Raw genomic sequence first — 17,722 nt, forward strand, 5'->3', positions numbered from 1 at the left:
CGATTTTTCTTTGGCCAAACAGAATGAAATCGAAACCATTTTCTTTAAGGATCGTGATGAATCGGGATGAAAACTGGGTCATATAAAACAATATTGTGCGTAAATGATCGAGGTCTAAGTGTGGTAAAACAGCTCTACCGGCGACAAAAACCAGGACAAACGGCCAAGAAGGTTCTACTGGCAATATGGTGGGACTTGAAAGGAATCGTTTATTATGAGTTGCTTCCACCATATAGTCCGAACCAAGCGATTATCACCTTCTTTATGCTTTGAAGAACTTCCTGAGTGACGAGAAATAGGGATCTAGAGAAAGTTGTGAAAACAGATAGATGCTAAGGTTTTTCGCCAATAAGAACCAATAATAAAGTTACCTTTAAAATGACAACACATTATTCAACAAAAAGGAGCAAATTTGACACAAATTGAATCTTCGGAAGTATCTTAAATAAAGTTTTCAAATTCATGCAAAAATAATGGATTTCTTTTTAACCAAACTTACACTTGGAACAGGACCGAAAACTATTGTGGAAAAGGAAACTTGAAACTGGAAAGAATTATTGAAATTTTCGCCGTCCGAAAATGACTCTAAAAGATGAACACGACTACGAAAAAGAATTCCCCGTTCAACACAACCGAAATTGGCATCGTTTAACCGATTCGCGGCGATCAAAAGACCCGAGACCTTAACAACCGGACCGAAATGGACCGAAATGGGCCCCCCCGATGTAACGGTTCCGGGCCACAGTTCTGGCCCACACACATGCCGCTCGTGTGTGCTCTAATTTGGCAAGATTTGGCACCCCACGCACACCAACATCGATACGCCATCGGTGGTGTTACCTCCTGCGAACAGCCGACGATGCGTTATCTCCGCCCGTGGTCCCATATCTGCGTGGCCAAATGTTTCGCGGGCCACCTGCGCACACCGCGGGCCATTAGAAATGTCATCCCTTTAGGTGGCCGCGCGAATGACAGCTGTGACCGACCAGCTGGAACCGGGAGCGGGGTAAGAAATTAAAATTTTACTTTTTTATGTCCGTTAATCAGCGGTGTCGTGCGCGTGTAATGGTGCTCCCGTCAGTCCTGGGGCCGGCCCGCACTCTTATCGGCGGCCTGGATGAGCGCCGGCCAGTTGACAGTCCATTTCTAAGAGGCGCCAAAAAACGGTAATTAGAATCGAAATTTATGACCCACCGGCCAACATCGTGCTGTGTGCGATGCGTGTACGAGGTTCATAAATACGGACCACCTCGGACCGACGGGATTCCCGGATTCCGTAACAATTACACAGCACAGCTCTCACTGCTGCTGCAACTTCGCACGAACTCGTTAAACAGTCCGCACCACAACACGTCATCGGCGTCATAACTCGGGCCGCGTTGTTGCGGCTGCGGAGCTGCTGATGGCTTTTTTACGACCCGCGTCCAGGGCGTGTTGTGGCCCAGTTTTCTGCTTCCCCTTTTTTCCCCCGGTAGCCGGTATCTTGGAATTGGAAAACAATATGTGGATCGGGATGATAAGGCCCCGGTCGGGTTTATGGCCAATGTAATGAGCCCGACCGTTTGTTTGGCTAGCAAAATTATTAATTATTTTGCAAAACTACCAAACAGGGGAGTTTTTCCGAGGAACATTCCCGAGTTCCGGTATCCGGGCACTTTGGGTGCCATTTTGGGCAATCCCAAATTCTTTCGTCGGGTAATAAATTTCAATGCACCAAATACCGGATCTGGTTCCCAAATCTGTGACTGTCCCGGCGTCAGCGAGGACATCCCGTACGGGTGCAGAATGATGAATGTTGGAATGCAGTTTGCAGCACACATTTTCCCAATTATCCCAGGGCTCCCGGGTACGTCATCACTGGCAACACCTCTGTCGCTGGGAGGCTGGTGGCACCCAGAAAGGGCTCTCTGTGGCATTCACTTCAGAATTGTCATTTTTCAACGTCTCGTTACGCCACAAGAAGTTGTTGTAAGCCAACCGACTCCAACGCACCATTTGCAGCGTCAATAAATACGCTCGGAAAGGCGCAACTTCAGCCATCGGATTACTGATGATCCGATGAATCATCATCACAGTGCGTGTCCATCGGTGGCATTGCGTTGATGCTGAGGACTCCGACCACGGGAATGAACGGGCAAAAAGGAGTAATTCATACGGGGTTCCCGAAATGGCACCATTTTTCCGCGATGGCGCACTCGGAACGTAATGCGCTATCCCGTAACGGCTTAGGGGCTCAGGTAATGGGCTCCGGTATAGCGAATTTATGATCCCAACATCAGCCAGTCAACATTAAGGCAAATTTTAATTTTACGAAATGAATTCCGGGCTGATCCTTGTGGTCTGATGCCTCACTGGGAATCATTAGCGACCTACATACACGTCGGGTGGTCGCCCCGAACCAGAATGGGACCGAGGCCTAGCATCCCGCGAAATGATTTGCAAAACCGCCAGACACCCCATTACGTTAGACCTCAGCCACCCACCGAAAATGGTAGCGAAACTTTGAAATTAAGATAAAATGAAGATAACAATGGAGTTCGGCATAGGCCAAGAAAAAAAAACTACGACGATGATAAGTGGCCCACGAGTCATGAGCAACATTAGCCGGAATGACGGCGAAATAAAAACGCGGGCTCGTGCCCGCCGCGTACGTGGTCTGATCAAAAATGATTGCGACATTTGAATTTCCGTGGACCACGTTATCCGATTTCCGTTTTTTGTGGCGTTAGGTTATCAGTGACTTATGGTGAAAAGTTCGGCCATTTTGAGTAATCAGTCGATTTTTGACAGCTGTTTTGCTGGGAGAAGATTTGACTCATCTTCGATGCCGTAGCGTAGCATCGTCCTTTCATGACTCCTTACATGTTTTCGGAACAAGAAAAAGGAACAGGCTTTGGCGTCATTAGAGTGTTGTTTTGGCCAAAAATTCGCGTAGAAACGACGATGTGCAGGGGCACGACAGCCAATTTCATGTTTCCCACAAATTCGGGAACTTGTGACGGATTGCTTCGGGGGAATTGTCCATAATTTGCAGTTAATATTTCTGTTTTGAGCCATGGTTGCTTCATCATAAGCCACAGTAAACATTTCGATTGCGTACGAGCTCTTAATTTCGGGTTTCACACAAAATTTGATAAATATTCTCCGCCATCCATTTTATAGAAGAGACTAAAATCGAAGATGAGCGAAAACTTGTCCAAGCAAAGTAGCTGTCAAAAATTTGACTGATTACTCAAAATGGCCGAACTTTTCACCATCAGTAAGTAACATGTGTAGATACCTAACGCCACAAAAAAAATCGAAAATCGGATATACGTAGCCCGCGGAAATTCAAACGTCGCAAATGTTTTCGATCAGACCACGTATGTGGAGCCACGTGGCGCGCCCCTTTGGATGGATGCTGACGGAGGCCACAACACGCACTTTCGATTTCCCGATTTGCTGAGAGGCCTTCTAAGGGCACGGCGGCTCCGACAATCGCAACTGCGGACATCGTAAAGTCGGTTCCGGTGCCAGTGCAGCCCACGTGCGCGCCGTCAAACGGCGACAATCGACCTCTCGGCTCGGCTTCGTCTGCAGATAAACGCAAGGACTCACCGCAAAAGCCCAGTGTCACGTCCACGCTCCGTACCCCTTTTTCGGCTCGTCGACTCCGACAGACAGCTTCCAGCGTTAAGGCGTTTGCCGTTGTTGCGGTGCGGTTGATTATTGCGATCATGCAAATCACCATCACGGAGTGTTAAAAGTTTAACAAAAGAGATAAAATTTTAGCCCCACCGCCCCCGGTGTTCGGTAGGTAAACTTTGCGCCACAGTTTCCGCCACTTCCGGTCGGGCCGGCCGGGTGACGGAAGAATTCGGTGACGCAGCACAGCACGGGTAATGAACGCGGGACACCGACGAGGCCGACTAATTCGCCAACTATTTTCGGAACGATGCGGTAAAGCGATTTTATTATACGATTATGGATGCCTTCTTCGCTTGCAGTCCTCCTCATCGACGCGCCGACGGGGCCGGTTCTGAAAGATCCTTACTTAAGCCCGTAGCAGCATCGGCAGCAGCAGCAGCCGGCAATGCCATAAATTCCCAATCAGGCACGGAGGCGCGCTTAAGCTGGCTTCTCGAGAGGCCGCCGGCGCTCGAACATCCGAACATCTTCGACATTCCGAGCCGACGCACAGGCCGAGCCCGAGTGTCCATGCTCCGTGGTGAACATAAATTCATAAACGATTTTCCGTCCACCGGCCACCCTTTCTGGTGTGGTCTGTGGGAGAAAATTCAATATTTTGAAGACTGGACACAGCACCGCCGGGCGAATGGGGCCAATTTCGGGGCCGAAGAAAAAGGGCTAATCAAACCCGGTGCAGGGCGGGGTGCTCCTGGCAATCGACTGGACGACCCGATGCCAGGCCACGGGCCGGACGTGAGTGTGACAGTTCCTGCAAAATGTCGGCTTCAGCGGCGATTAAATTTATCACCGATCGGCTGCATCGGATGTGCGAAATATTTATTTTTCCAACACACGACCCAAAGGTCCTTATCCGGACCGCTCAAAGAATCGCCAGGCCGTAAGGTGTGTGTCCGGCACAAGATCCCGGGTGCGTACGGAACCTATAACTCAAATTCATTCCGAAACCCCTCCCCGGGGGGATGCGGATTGCGGAAAAAATGACTCCCCGTTCTCGTCACAGTTGGTATTAATTGTGTGGTTTTTCACTAAACAGGGGCACCATAAATAACGGCGATGTCTTTTCGGAAGGGTTGCGCAGGGTTGTGCTGAGGAGTTCTGCGTCCCTGTTTTAGCAAAAAGAAAATCGGTGCCGCATAATGGGCGTATTTGAAGATCCCGGGTTCAGGAAAAATATAAATCTTTGATCCGAAGGCGCTCCTGAAGGCTTGTTATTTCTTATAGACTTTTAAAATGGCGTTGCTCCTCTTTGTGACACGATCCCCGGACTCTAATCACAATTTGCTCTGCAAAAATTGTTGCTGCATTGAAAGTTGATTATGATCGAAAGAAAGAGTAGGAGAAAGCAGAATGCCCGTTGTTTAGATTGATCCAACCTTCCAGAATTGGAAACTGGAAGCTCCAAAAGAAATTGTCTTCGAGTATGGTGAAGCTGGGATAATTCTGGGATACAGACACCCCTCGAATCTATCCAAACTCTGTCCAAAACGGAAGCCTCCCTATTAGCCGCGTCCGAAAGAATACGCCTCGCCAGGCTCCGGTGGGATGCTCATGTCATTAGAATGGCTGACGACGAATCAGTCCGCAAAAGCCTCCTCAGGCTGCCCAGAAGGACGGCCTAGGTCTCGTATCGACGGAGATGCGAGAAAGGCCGGAATAGTAAATTGGAGGACGTAAGCGGTCGGTTCTTTGGGCCAGCGTTCTCTGTAAGACTTTTAAGTAAGATGTAAGACTTTCTGTAAGACTTTCAAGAGGCGTTAAGCTTAAGGCCTAAAATGTTAATCCTTGATCCGTTTCTCTTCTGACCAGCAAACCTGAGCAAGTCATAGCTTTTGCTGTATATACTATGCTGAAGTTTTGTTGAATATACTCAACATAGAGTTAATTGAATATTTGATAAACAAATAAATTGAATCAAACGTTTTGTGCAACAAAACTGTCAAACTGTCGAGTGAATGATTGAAATGAACCGCCCAAATAGGCGACGCAGTCCCGAGCTAGAGTAGCGCACTTCGCGAACGACCCCAAATCTCGCGAAGTTTGCGTGAAATTATCGGTCCAAACACACATCGGGCTCTCGGCGCGGCCACGGTGATGGTGATGGCCCACAAAAACGCCATCCTTGACGCGGCTACCGTGTCACGTCTTCACGCACCACCCAACAGGGAAGCACCAGTACCCCGGGAACATAACTTCGTCCCCGGCCCCGGTGCCGTGTAGTCCGTGTTACAAGCACCAACCCGAAAACCGAAACGGTACGCTGCGGTGCGGTTTTTGCGTGATTCATAATTTATGAATTATTACTTTGCGCTATCGAGCGATGGGCGAGTGAAACGGAACGCAGCCCACAAAAGGCCCGCAGAGAGAGAGAGAGCGAGAAAAGGGGCAAATCCCTCATGGAAGGCGCGAAAGCCACCGATCGGCGAAACAACGGGACAAAAAAACAGAGTGTTGGCCGCACTCTGTCAAGTGAATCGTGAACAACTGCACCCCATTTTCGATGTCGCCCGATGCCGGCTCTCTATAAAAATTGCATATAAAAACCATTCCCCGAGTCCGTCCAGCAAAACAGAAAAACCCCGAAATGACCAAAGTTTATCCCGGAACGGCCCGGGCGTTGGGCCCGGAGCAAAAAGCCGCCCAGCACACGGGGTCGTCGTCGTCGGGGCAGATATAAAACAATCCACTGTGGTCCGAACTTTGGTGGCAATTGACCAAACGAATTCTTTCGCCGTAAATGAGCCCAATTTTGCCCAGCCCTCGCTCCTCGGGCTCCATGGACTCCATGGGCATAATCCCCCAGACACAACTTTGTGTGTGGAACCTTCCTTATTCGCCCGGTGTTCCGGTGCGCTCCCTCTCGAGGGACCACTCTTGGGACCGCTTCCCACCGCGTGTTGGTCCGACAGCGAATATCGGTTGAATAAATATTACATTCCCCGTCGGGGGTCGGGTAGCCCGAAAAGAAAGGCCGATGAACCTGCTGCATAGCTGCTCCCCGAGGAGTCGCACCTGGTCGCACCTGGAGGTCCTGGGCTCCGTGGGACCAGCATTAAACCACGATCAGAGTGCAAAAGCCCCGTCGGTTGGTTCGGAGCCGATTGGCCCGCGGTATCTCATCTGATTTACATTATACGCTTATGACGCGACACATCATCGAACCGCAATTTGTGTCGCAATCCGCGCACGGGGCCCCAGCTGGCCAAGGGGCGTCTTGATTCCTTGGAGGAATGTAAATAACCGCGATTTGGCGCAGCGCAACGTGCAGTGAACGGCGGTTTTGCCGCAAAGGCCGAGAATGCAGTAATTCCGCCGGCGTCCTGGTGGCTTGGGAAGTGTTATGTTACTTCTTGGTCGCATGATGCGCCACCCGTGATCCGTGTTCTGAGCCACACAAACAGGCGGTCTCTCTGGTGACAAGAGTTACGCGCGCATCGCGTGCTGGCCAAGTTTCGATCTCACCGGCAACCGGCCGACCTGCCGACCGTCCGGAGCCACAACTTCAAAGTCTCTCTGCACCACGAGACACATCCCCGAGGTGACGGGACAACGGGAGACGAGGAGACGGGAACTGAGTGGGGAAACAAGCATTAGCAGCAGGAAGCTGATTTGCAGGATCCGGCCTGGGTAATGTTGCAACATAAAGACAACATAAAGGAGGCCGTTAGGAGCTAACAAGCAACACATCGCGGCTCCGGCACACATCAACAGTTGCAGGCCGCGTGTTTTGGGGTTGATAAAATATTTATCCACTTGGGCATTTTATTATTCTGCACATATGTGTCACAAATCCGCCCGGCCACCCCGTTTGCCCGTGGCCGGTTCCGCTATCTGTCGCGTGATAGGGCCAAATCTGTTGAATCTCTCCTCGCGCGCCTTCTGACTGACTTCTGGCCGACGACGTGCGGCACTGCGGCACGGTGCGATGCAGTATCGCAGCTCAACCAGAACCGGGCCTCAGGCGCTCTGCAGAGGGAACCAATCGCCCGGTGCCCGGCCCGAGCATAAAAAGCGGATCGTGTACTTCTATTTACCACGAAATATCTCGAGGACCCGTCGAGAGTCACGCCGCTCGAGCCCGGCACGGTACGGGATTTATGGCGCCAACCAACGAGCGAAGGAAGCCGGTCCGTCCTCGGTGCTGCATCCTTCCAGGGGCCACAAATGGAAACAAATGGTCAACAGCCCGACTCCGACCCCGACCCCGACGACGACGATCGGTGCATTCCGATGCATCTACTTTAGGAATTACTTTCCGAAAGTTCGCCGGACGTTCGGGGACGGCGGGACAGAAAAGTTCATAAGACAATCCCAGGGCCTCCAGGGGCTGATTTATGCTCTCCCGGCTCAGGCGCGCATAAGTTGCACATGAAATGCACCCGGGGCACCCCGGGGCGTTTCGATTGCTTATGGCGCGCGACGGCGGAAGATTGAATTTGGTTCCGGTTCCGGTGGTTCCGAATTCAATTCGTCGTCCCCATCCCGTCCCCGTGTGAAGGATGTGCAATTTGGATAAGAAACGTGTCGTGGGCTTCGAATGTGTGGCCGAGTTTTATTAAAAACACCATCCATCGCCACCGCTCGGAAGGCAGGCGAAGGACCTGTTTCGGTGTGGCACTCGACTCGACTCGCGTCCTTGCGGCGCGTGCGCGGGAAATTTCCCGTGGAAAATGGGGTCTTTTGCAGGGAGTAAAATGGAGTTTTCGTTGTCCGTTGGTAACGTTGGCCGTGTGGCCTAATGGAGAAGGCGTCGGACTTCGAATCCGAAGATTGCAGGTTCGAGTCCTGTCACGGTCGAGCACGACGGAATCGACCAAGGATGTTGTTGCTGCTGTGCGCTGCTGCTGGTGTGTGGTGTCCTTTCCTACGGAAGGCGCCGCCGCCATCGGGGACGCGCCGCGCGACCCTTGGTTTTTTGCTTTATTTTTCCCTGATTGTTGTTGAAGAGATTAACTTTGAACGGTAACTAGTATGTTCAATAAGTTCCTATGGTCGGTAACTAAAGGGGCTGATACGAGCCTAATTTTTTGCTATATTGATACACTCTTCTTATGAACGTATTTGAGGTTTTGTTTCAATCGGTTACCTAATTTTTTTACAAGTCATTTAGTAGCGACGTCGTTTTAGTAGCTTCATTTAAAAGCAAAGGAAAATTATCAACGAATGTTGAAAGTGGATAAGGACTCTTCTCCTTCAATTAGTACATGAAAAAGGGTGTTTCTGAGTTTAAACGCGGTCGTAGTAGCCTTCAAGGCGATCCACGTCAAAAACGTCCACACAACAACTGAAATCGTAGAAAAAATACAGGAAATTGGAAAATCGTCGAATCAGATTTAAAAGAGATAGAGATTTAGTGTAAGGCCTAACCATCTGATTGAGCAGTATAAACAATATTTTTCAGATAGAAAGTATTGGGTTTCAAAAAGCTCGGTGTAAAATGGATGCCGCATTCGCTAAAAATGGAACAATGCACGAGGTCACAAGAGCAATTTGAAAATGCCTAAAATCCATGATTTAAAGTTCGAATTGTTGGAATATTTACCGAATTTTCCTCACAACCCTTCCAGTTTCTCACTTCAGGGAAGGAATTCAAAACCTGGAGTCTCGTTGAAACAATTTTATCGATGTTCAGGAAGGCCATACTGAATAATAAAGTGTATTTCAAACCATAAGAATGTGTTTTTTCCTATCGACCATACGAACTTTTTGAACAGCCTAATACCTTGGGTGGCTTATTAACCGTTGGAGTCGGGTGCTTGAGTCTTCCTTTGTTAACTGCACTTGAAAAAACTAAATAACGATCCAAAAATGGGTGGCGGCTCAATGCTTCTGTCGAAGGCAATCGACGTCTGGGCGGAAAAGTATCCTTTTCGCGTTGGCAAAGGCTACCACGATCACCATCACGGGTGATTGTCAAATTCTCGACTGGCGCTGTCAGATGGCAGATTTTGGGGCTGTCAAAATCGGAGCCTACGCGAGTGCTTTAAATGATTGAAACGCGCACCATGCGAACATGCGGTTCGGTTGCGAAACATGTGATGTCCTTTCGGAATGCATAAACACCAAACGGCGGTGCGGTGCGATCGGGAAAAACAGGACGGAATAAATTACGCCGGACCGGCGACCGGGGCGGGAAAGCTCGCGAAAATTTCGCCAATTCGTCTGTCGGCGTGATTTAATAAAGCAAATTAATATTCATTGGATTTTGCTGATCGTCAGTGGCCGATAATGAAAGTCTCGCGCTAGAGCGTCGCGCTGCGTTTTGCGAAAGTCGAATCAGTTCGGCCTGCCAAAAAAAAAAAAACACCGGCGGCCGTGGCCAAATTTCGGGCTCGCCATCCGAATCGGGATGGTGCATACAATGTATCGGCGCGCGGGCTGGAGAAGACTTATTACCTCTCGCCCCGGCGCTGCTCGCTGTCAAGAAATCATCTCCACACATTGTCCCGGTACCGGGTTCGCAGGCGACATCGACAAATTGGCTAATGCTAATGAAAATTTCCATCCAAATCCATCCAGCGAGGCTCACCGCCAGGCGAATGGGAAAATTATTCAATGCTTGGACACGCTTGCCCACAGCCAGGTAGGGTAAACCCATTTCAATTTGGCCTTCCCTTCCACCGCACACCACCCGGAAAGGGGGACCAATTACGCCGAAAGCTTGATGTGCTCGTAATGTGCAAAGGACACCGACACCGACGCGGCCATCCGTAGTGTTCCTTGAGCTTCGGGTAATTACAACACCGGCGACCGGACCCGGCTTTGATAACCCATTAGTGGTCCCGATCTACCCGACACTGTGGTCATTACTCTACCACCACCCTACCCCGCTCTTTCCGGTTCGGCGGGGGATGGCAGTTTATGTTGCCAATATGCGCGATGTAAGCGCGATTTTGGGGCCAAAGCCGTGGCGGTGGCGACGGCGAAAGTTTACGAGTTTGGCGCACCGACACTTTTTTTACGATTCCCTCCGAATCCGCGGACCGCATGTTTATCGATGGGTTAAACACCGTTGTGTAGCGAAGGGGGCTTGTAACCGGAACCGTAACATGGGCCAGGTCGGGCTCGTCGGAAGTGGGCTTCGAATTGCCTCAAAAAGTTAGGCTCGTGGCCGGCGCGACACTCTCTACGGCGATTGGCGGGAAATTATCGGCTCAAGCATTCCGCTACTGCACCACGCGGTTCCGGTTGCGGATTACCGGTGGTTATGGTGCGGATCGTAAATACCCGGCACAATCCACGCCCGTGTCCCGCGCTCCGAAAGGCAAGATCTCTTCGCCCGAAACCTCTTCCCGGAGTTCAGCCGAGCGGGCGAGCGAGAGAGAGAAAGGGTGAAGAGTCACCATGCGCCTCCATGGCCCAGAGTGACGCCCCGAGTCGAATTCGAGTGTTGGCCGTAAATAAATGGGGATTATTATTCATTGATCCTCGACCGGAGCAGCAGCAGCCCTCACACGCAGTACTACGCCACGCCATTCAAATTACGACCGGTAAGGATATAAAACGGTTCTTGTAGACACAGGTTTTAATGGGAAGTTATGTTGCGGTCTTCCTGCCCGTGACGGTACCTGTCGGCCACACAGTCGCCATCGTTGCTCACTCATCGCTCACACAGGACCGCCCGTTGGCGTGTGGCGCGCTGTTGTGGTTAATAGACTGCGACAGAACTGCCTACACACGCAGGACATCATCACCATCATCATCATCATCATCATCTTCATGGCCCCATCGTTAGTCAATAAGAAAGTGCCCGAGGGAGAGCGTCGAGTCCGGAGCCGACGACCGGAAGGGATTTATCACTCATAATCCCTTACCAAATAGGCTAATCCGGTCCGCCTAACTGGCCGCCCCGAGTTTTGGAAGCCACTCTCGGGCGACCAGGACACCGATCAAGGACGGCCACAATCTCTCTCTCTCTCCCTCTGGGAATTGGATCATAATCGTCAAACTTGTGGCATCGGCGCCCGGTTGCTTTGATCCTTGCTACAAAGTTTTTCACTTAAGCCCCATCGCATCGCAGTAACGGTGGGATTTTTCGTTTCGTTTAGCTGAACTTTAAGGAATGCTCGGCACTGCCGTGCCGTTTTTTCTTTCCTTTGTCTCGAGAACTTACTTTCTGGGAATTGAATTGCGGTAATTAATGCGAAAGTATGCCACTTGCAGGGCATACTTTCCGCCGTCACGCCGTCACGAAGCGATGGCATAATCCAAGCCGGCAAGCCGCAAAGCGAACGAACGTCTGTTCGGGTGTGCTCGGTGGTTTGATAATACCCGAGCCTAGCGTCCCAGTCAGCAGGAGAGAGTTTTCTTGAAATTTTTCACCAGCAAGTTTCTTTAATGAATAAATTAAAAAATTAAATAAAAGGCGAACTGTGCGGTTGTACTTGAATGTCGAGTTGAGTATGAGCAATTTTCACCACCACTATTTTCACCACGGCATGCTGTCATTCCTGTAAACGTCAAACTCAAACAAACATCAGAGCAGTCTTCAGACAGAGAGCCACAACTTTGGAAATTCTCCTGAAGCATGTGCCGAATTAATCGAAACAGTGTCTGCTGCAGTTGAACATCACATCGGAATAGAGAAATAGCAGGTCAGAAATTCGACAATCTTCCAAAACTTTTGGATATCTCAAGGCCTTTTTTCGACCTGAAATCATTCGCCTGATGTAAAAACAAGGTAACGTTGCCAAAAAATCATAATGAAGAGGACCAAATTGACAGCTAGTGTCATTTGTTTACACAATCCGATTTTCGGCTTTTAGACCTGGGAAAATCTTAAGGGAGATGCTGAGCCAAGAATGATGGTGCAATTTTACCTGGCTGTCCGGTGACATCTCCACGATCAGACTGGAGCCCATTTTCACAAGGTTAGTACCCTTTCGTTCATCATCGCTTCCGCCTCATTTCATTTAAGGTCCCTTCGGTTCGAAGAACATCACAACTTATCAATCCACCGCGCGAAATACATTGTAACAGTTTTGCATTTTTGCATCGACCCGACCGCCGGCGCCCGATTAACCTCTTATTTGCCTAAGCCTGTGTGTGTGTGGAGGACTAACGGAACTAACTTTAACTTCCCATTAGCGTCGTACCGTGCGAAGTTTGCCCACACGAACGGCACGGCATCCTTTGATTAGGATATCCGAGACTTTGGCCGTAGAACTTTTTCTCCCATCTGCAATCAGGCTGTGGCTGTGTTTGTGGCCGATTGTAGGGTGATTAGTGTGCGTGGCTCGCGAGTATCTTTACAGACCCCCAGGGTCCTTGCCCAGGAGGGGCCCATGGGGGGGAGGGGCAGCACGAGTGACATTATTTATGAACTGCAGTCATTTGTTTGGCTTCACCGGCAACCCACGGGGCGACCACGACAACAAACTGTAACACGCCTGGGCCGGGGCCGCGCAAATCCATCTTGCGCGAAAGCGTAGCGTGAGGATTGTAATTTTCCCAACAACAACTTCCCAACAACTCCGGCCGGCCCCACGACACAGACGGAGGTTGCGACAGGTTGACGTCGTAACGGCGTGGTGTCTTCGGGCACAGCAAAAAATCCCTAGCTCCGGTTTGCATCGCCTCCGAAACTCCGGCAGAAGTAAATTAAAGTTACAAGTTCCCGGCGGACGGAGCTTTACCTGCGGTTACGCATTTCGCAGTGTTTTCTTTTTCCCCGTCGGCCACACGGGTTCGCCCGCCTCGGGAAAGTTTAATTTTAACTACTTGACGGCAAGCAAGGCAAGATTTGGCCAAAAACCCACAGGGCATGCAGTGGCAATAAATAAAATGCACAATCCCCGGTGTTCCCCTTGGTGTCCTGCTGACTGCACGGAACCCTCGGGCCTTCTGTGCATTCGGCGTGTGTACCAAGTGTCCCGAAAATGGGCGCATTTTCGCGTGGCGCTGGCCCCCCGAAATGGGCGACTTAGAGGCGCTGCCTCTCTTACGGGGTGCGCCACTCTAAATATCATAAAAAAGTGGCCCCCTCGACCCCCCGAAAAACACGTTCCATTTGTTTGGTTTGACACATTCCAGTACGAGGGGCACACACTGAAACGAGTCAAAACCCCCCGAAGTAAATACAGTCTCTGTGTGTTTGTGTTTGTGGGGCCCTTCGGCCAGGACAACAACCGCAGCGCGGAGAGGATTCTTCGCGAAAATTTTTACAGCATTACCATAAATGCAATCATAAATTGTTGTCGCGCGCGCCGTGCCAGCCAGCCCGGCGAGGCAGATGTTCCCTCGGAGGCTCAGGTTCCCAGACCACGCCGCACCACCACGCCATCTCCGCCGGTTCTCGTGTTGCACATCATTTATGTGAAAGTAGGGTGAATGAGGTCCCGGTGCCGCCAGCTTCTTGAGTGAAAAACCGCGCGGCGTGGCGTGGCCGCCCCGTGGTAATGTTAACAGCGCCGTTTACAGGAGGGGGCTCACAAAAAAGCCGAAACCACCGCGGACCAGGCGGACAAATCTGTGATGTTTAAGCTGTGTGACAAATTATGACAGGGACGTGATTTTTATTCCTTCTAATAAATTTCAACCAATCTGCGACCCAGAGGCCGTGGTTGGCCCATATGCTGCTGCGGTTTCGGGCGGCTGCTGCTGCTGCGTCTTTTTGCGCCATCGCGTTTGCTGGAAGGAAGCGCCCCCCCTCGAAAAGGACTGCGGCAGGACAGTGTGTAATGGCGTGGCCATAGCCCGCAAGTGCCCGCGTCTGCCTGGTTCGTTGGCTGGTTGGTTGGGGGCCGAGCTTTATTGAATTGTTGAGCGCCTGAAAATGAGACTGTTGCACATTTGCACTTTTTCGGGCACACAACACCCCGGTCCTTGGTCGCACGTGTCCGCCGCGTGTCGTTGGCGGTTTGCTGGTTTGCATAAATTTATGCAGCCCAGGCCCCCCAGGCCCTGGGCCCAGGTCGGTATGCATTTTTATGCGTACGGCAGCTCGCTTACCTTTTGTGGGGCTCAAAAGGTCCATCGGATATTAGTGTCCGGCGTTGTTTGCTGGTGGCGGACGCCAACATAAGCTAACAAATGTTCATTCCCATGCCCTGGAAGCGCTGGGACCTTTGTTATAGACTGTTTGAAATATTTCACCAAGGCAGGTGAGGTAATATTTCAGTAATCAATCAAATCCAATTAATTATGGCCATCTCAAAACTCAAGGCTTCAAGAAATTGTGGCGTGTTGTCCAACGAATTCTATGCTGTCTTCATTCAGCGTTGACCTCAACATTAGATATACCATTAGATAGGTTTTACACCGATACCCTTTTTTTATTCGGTTATTAAAAACAAATGGTTTAATATGTTTCGATGCTTGAACATTTATTTAAAGGTGCATTCAAGAAATTTCTTTATGAAACCTATCGACCTATTTTAAAGTACATTTTCGATTGTCTCTGGCCCTATCTCGACAATAGCTATTCGAATTTCAAGACCATTTAAGCTGGTTTGTTCGCTTAACTATTATAACTATTAACATATTTATTACGTAACTTTTAACATAACCACCGAGATGGAAATGAGCTCGAATGGAATGAGATTTTCAAATATGGCAGCGCTTGAGTTGAAGACGTACTACATTGGAAATAATATTCTCATATTTTCCAATATTCTGCGATCAAAATTGGATGTTATACATAAATGTCTTGAAACCGGTCAAAAGGACCGGTGTGGTATATATAGTTTAAATGGAGTTTTAACCTGAGCTGAGCCAATTGCGTTCTGCACGAAGTGAATGTCTAGAGAAAATAATCCATAGAAGAGGCCGACCATACAATACCCGGATTGGATTGGAAGAGGCTGGTCCATTGCGAGCTGCCGATGCTCGGCCAAACGACTAGTCCTAAGGACCTCCTCTCGCAATGGATTAGCAAACATGACCATAAAATGGTGTGAAACAGAAAGTCCACCCCGAAAAGATTCAAAGGCCCCGAAACTTTATGATCAGCCCAATACCGTATGGTTCATTTTTTTCCCCCAACAGTGGGAACCAGTGGGGTGGCATTTTTCTGTCGATCGATCGATTGCATTCGTCTGAATTGCATTACGCACCGTCCCCCACCGGCCCACCTCATAACGCGCGCATAATGCGTGCATTATTCAGTGCACTTCTGGACCGGGCGCGTGGCCATTTCTGGTTATTATTTTTTCCATTGAACAGTGCAAATTGAAGTAATTCAATATGTGTTTGTGCATGTATGAGTTACTGCAGATTTGCACGCGGCAATCGGCAATCGATCAGCGGAGCGCGCGCTTTCGCCGGGCATTAATAGTTTTCGGAATCAGGTCCCCCTGGTGTCTGGCCGGGATTTCAGGAACAAATCGAAGCATAATTGCATTACGCGCGCTGCGTGTTCTGCTGCAGTCGCACCCCGGACAAGGGTGCAGTCATTCATCAATTTCGCGTTAGACTGTTAAAGTAAACACTAGACCCAAGAAGTGGACACTTCTCGGGCCCACTTCTCCGGAGTCCGGACCAATCGTAAAGTGGCGTGAAATGTCGCCGGGGCCCGAAATTGCCGTTTGTGGACATAAAAAGGGCTAAGTTGTGGAAATAGTTTCGATTTCGCTCGCCCGAAATTAACATTTCACACACCGAGAGCTGAGAGGAATCCTTCCGAGTCCGGCGCGCGCCATTAATGAGCCGTGCGGAGGCAGGGGAGCTCCGTAATTTCTGGCGCCTGACGCCAGAAAGTTAGTTGTTGGCCATAAATTTGGGAGTCGACGACGGCGAGATTGGCGAGCGCGGTTGAAAACTAATTTCGACAAAACTCGGTCGTAAAAACTCGGCTCTGCGCGCTCGGAGTCGCCGGGAGTTGTAACTTTGATGGCCCCCGTGGACGCGTGGCGCTTTGGCAAACTTACACTTCCGGCACTTCCACGGGGAACCGGAAGTTTCTTTGTCGCCCTGCGAATGTGTGCCCGCGGCTTGCTCATAAATCAAACGTTTCGGAGCCGGAAACTTCTGTCCACTTTTATGCGTCGATCGCGGACGGGCAGGCGATTTGTGTCCAAGTCAATCGGTTCAAGAAAGTCGGCCTTCGCGCACGGGATTAAAAATTCGTTGCCCAACAGAAGTGGCCACTGCGTCGTCCTGCCATCATCACGGGCACGGAGCCCGCCGAGCCCGCGGGGCGACGACACTAAGTCTGCACGGCAAGATCGAACTTATGGCACGCCGCGATGGAAATCGTAAAACCAGGGGAACCAAGACGAACCCGGGCCGGGGCTTTACAACAATCAATTTATCTCCGGGCGCCTCCGGGGCCACCGCCAATGCATCACCATCATAACGGCTCGAAAGGACAGCAAAAACTTGGCCATGTTCGAGTTATTGCATTGGATTAACGCGAGCTTCCGCACGACGACCACGGATGACAAGGACGAGGAGCAACCGAAAAAGGACTAACGAAGGACGGGGAGGGGACATCCGCAGCGGCATCCAAAACTGTCGCCAGTGGGCCTGCTACGTGCCTCGGGAGCTCGGGGTTCGGTTTCTGCATTCCGCCGAGCTCGCCGAGTCATTTGCCGAGCCGATGGCCCAGCCACGCCGCCACAAATTTGTTAAAACGAAGCCGAAGGCCAAACGCCAGGACGCCGGATCTTCGACTCCAATGCGGAGGTCCTTGTTGCGTGAGTGAGTTGTGTGAGGAGGGATGATCAAAATTCCAATCATCGGCCCCGGGGATCCCGGATCGGGGCCCAAGAAAGTGGCGCAAGTTTTATTATTTTTCCTTCGACCGTTACACCTCTCCTCTGTCGGCAGCGGCAGCAGTCAGGTCACATATCAGATTTTATGCTGCTGCTGCATGCCCTATCTGTGGACCCGAATTTGCTTATCGCAATCCGCTTTACTCCACGGCCACTCCACAGTTCCGAGCCGCTAAGAAGTTAAGTTGTCCATTTGCACGGACGAAAAAGGGGCCTCTCTAGGGGACTAGGACGCCGGAAGTAGTGGTGCTCCTTAAGACGCTCGGTATAATTGTGCCAGCTTGGGCCGGCCATGTATCAATCTGCTGCCGATTTCTTGCTGC

At 50.5% G+C, this 17,722-nt stretch overlaps 1 non-coding gene across 1 annotated transcript; it reads left to right on the top strand.

Annotated features, from left to right (window-relative positions):
* Positions 1-8,411: 8,411 nt before the first annotated feature.
* Trnar-ucg (transfer RNA arginine (anticodon UCG)) lies at positions 8,412-8,484 on the top strand. Its single transcript has one exon. It is a non-coding gene; the product is annotated as a tRNA-Arg (tRNA).
* The last annotated feature ends 9,238 nt before the right edge of the window (positions 8,485-17,722 follow it).

Source organism: Anopheles bellator, chromosome 1 (genome assembly GCF_943735745.2).
Source record: "Anopheles bellator chromosome 1, idAnoBellAS_SP24_06.2, whole genome shotgun sequence".
NCBI lineage: Eukaryota > Metazoa > Arthropoda > Insecta > Diptera > Culicidae > Anopheles > Anopheles bellator.